The sequence below is a fragment of the Mus pahari genome, unplaced genomic scaffold, assembly GCF_900095145.1.
Source record: "Mus pahari unplaced genomic scaffold, PAHARI_EIJ_v1.1 scaffold_12042_1, whole genome shotgun sequence".
NCBI classification, from domain to species: Eukaryota; Metazoa; Chordata; class Mammalia; order Rodentia; family Muridae; genus Mus; species Mus pahari.
This window is the reverse complement of record NW_018392716.1, coordinates 1,553-4,637: the sequence shown is the minus strand read 5'-3', so window position 1 is coordinate 4,637 and position 3,085 is coordinate 1,553. Positions and strand designations below refer to the sequence as shown.

At 38.9% G+C, this 3,085-nt stretch overlaps 1 pseudogene across 1 annotated transcript; it reads left to right on the top strand.

Annotated features, from left to right (window-relative positions):
* Positions 1-2,146: 2,146 nt before the first annotated feature.
* LOC110315154 lies at positions 2,147-2,764 on the top strand (annotated as a pseudogene). The gene is made up of 2 exons (XR_002380202.1): positions 2,147-2,195; positions 2,437-2,764. The product of XR_002380202.1 is annotated as an Ig kappa chain V-III region MOPC 63-like (transcript).
* The last annotated feature ends 321 nt before the right edge of the window (positions 2,765-3,085 follow it).

Sequence of the window (3,085 nt, the reverse complement as noted above, 5' to 3'; positions counted from 1 at the left end):
TTCTTGGCACTATATACAAGGCAAATCAAGAGCACCAAGAGCAATGGGGCAGTTCATGGGAGCAGTAGAATAACATCAGAAATATTTATTATTGTCTCCCACCAATAATAACAATCCTTAAAGGAATAACTACAATATTTGAGGATATTTAAAAATATATGGCCCAAGCCAGGCGGTGATGGCCCTTTAATCCCAGCACATGGGAAGCAGAGGCAGGCAGATTTCTGAGTTCAAGGCCAGCCTGGTATACAAAGGGAGTTCCAGGACAGACAGGGCTACCCAAAGAAACCCTGTCCATATATATATATATATATATATATATATATATATATATATATAGACATGGATACTATATATTGCATAATAAGGAAATACGTTTTTATTCTGGGCATAAATGAGATATATCACCTAACTTCCCACATTATAACAAGACAAATTTTAATTTTAAATATAAAATCAAATAAAAGTCAGCATACCTCAAAAATGAAAGTGAAATGTAAAGAATAATGTGTTAATTTCACGTTATGTGTATTTATTTTGCCCTGATTATCTCTCTTTGAACTGTGGCTGGTTCAGTAACGTGAATGTGCACAATAAAACAAAAGGATCCATCTCTATATGGCAGAGACCTGGAAAAGGAAACAAGTACCATAAGCTGAGGATGAGGGAATTATCCATCTTTCCTTCATCATCTTTCTTTCCTCAATTCTTTCTTTCTCATTCTTTCTTCTTTTTCTTCCTCCCTTCCCTGGTCTTTCTCTTCCTCTTCTTCCTTCCTCCTCCATCTCCCTCCCACCTTCCTACTCTCCACATTCCAATGCTTGTTACTATTTCTTATCATAAGGATTCTTACAACATTGTTTTTGTATTCAATTAAAGTACTACTATGTCATGTAAACCATAAAATCTTGCTAAGAAATCTATCATTCTGACTAGATAAACCTAGAAAAGGGGCATCAGTTTGATAACATGAAGAAATATTCACTTCTCTATATACCTATCTAACTATCTATCCATCTAACTGTCTATTTAACAATTTCTCTGAAGAAAAATCAACAGTTTTGTTAATTAACTTCTTATCACTATGACAAAATACAAGATATTTGTCAATTAATAATCTTGAATATTTTGAAGAACTACAAAAAGATGTATCTGGGCACATCTCCATTACATGCTTCTTTTCTTCACTTTTGAACGCCTACATTTCCTGCACTATTATTTCTATTCAGTAAAGAAGAACTTCCTCTCATGGGTTTCATTTGAAGGCCCTGGGCTGGCAGGGTGGCTCTGCAGGCAAACTGCTTGTCACATAAGTGTAAGGACCCGGCTCACATCCCAGGTACCCACAAAAAGTCAGATGCAGTGCCAGCATAGGCTGTATTTGGAACAAGAGAATGCCAACAAGAGCTTGGCGAAAAATCATTTCATGTGTAGAGTTGAACAACAGACTTTCTCTCAGATCTACACTCAAACTTGTCTTCTGATCTCCACCCACATAACATGGCCAGAGAAGTTACCTTCAAACATGAGCATGAACAAATATAAAAACATACAAAGATACATCATATACACGGATCTAAAATATGAATCTAAAAATAAGGTACTATGCAAAGAATTGTGCTATTGTTGTCACTGAATCATTTTTCTCTATTCCCTCTCAGATAATGTTTTCGCTGGGTGTGTAAAATTTTGAGGGATCAAGTTGTAATTGAAATAATTTGCATTCTCTATATACTGTAGCCACAATGCACTCCTCCACTTCACACCTCAAAAAGGGTAGAGAGTAGACTGCAAGGAAAACCTGTGTGGTGGTGGTGCTCAACTTAATCTCAGCACTCAAGAGGCAGAGACTGGAGGATCTGGTCTAAAGAGTGAGCTTCAGGACAACCAAAAATTGATAGAGAAATGCTATCTCCAAAAAAAAAAAAAAAAAACCTGTATTTAGAAGGGTCCTTTAAGACACTTGTGATGCTCTAGTAAATTTTCTGCTAACACCAACTCCCTATGGTGTTCATAGGGCAGGTGCCCTGGGAAAAACAGTACTTACTCGGCTGATTTGCATATGAAATAAATTTGTAACAGCCCAGGCTTCTTTAAAGGCAGCTGCCAGGAGACTAAGAAGCATCCTTTCTTCCAGCTCTCAGAGATGGAGACAGACATACTCCTGCTATGGGGGCTGCTGCTCTGGGTTCCAGGTTAGGATGCAGAGAAGTGTTGGGAGCAACCTCTGTGGCCATCATGACTTTCCATGCCTCTGGGCTCATGAATACTATAATTAGTGCATTTGTAATTGGTTTTAACTTTCCTGATTCCCCTTGATTTGCTGGTGCCTCATAGAGATGTCCACAGTATTCTTGATATTTTTAAATGAAAAGGTCCTCTGCTTGGAAGGTTTTTATGCATATATAACTGTAGTCTGTGTGTTTATCATTCCAGGTTCCACTGGTGACATTGTGCTGACCCAATCTCCAGCTTCTTTGCTGTGTCACTAGGGCAGAGGGCCACCATCTCCTGCAAGGCCAGCCAAAGTGTTGATTATGGTAGCACTAGTTATATGCACTGGTACCAACAGAAACCAGGACAGCCACCCAAACTACTCATCTATTATGCATCCAACCTAGAATCTGGGGTCCCTGCCAGGTTCAGTGGCAGTGGGTCTGGGACAGACTTCACCCTCACCATCAATCCTGTGGAGGAGGAGGATGCTGCAGACTATTACTGTCAGCAAAGTAATGAAGATCCTCCCACAGTGCTCCAGGGCTGAACAAAAACCTCCTGGGGTGGCAGCTCACTGAGGCTCAGTCTCTCAGTTCTCACTTACTCTCTGACATCTCAGCACAGAGCACTAGTCTTATTTGGAAAGATAATTCAAATAATGAAACAAGTTTTATGAACATATATGGTGCGAATCCCATTCTTCATGATTTGTAATTTAATTATTTCCCAACAAAATATATGATTGTTTTAATTGTTATTCATCATTTAAGGTTTTATTAACACATATTTATCTTTGGAAATTTTTCTCTTCTCCCCTCACTCCCTGACCACATCCCTGTCTATCCCCTCTACTCTCAACATCCTCCTT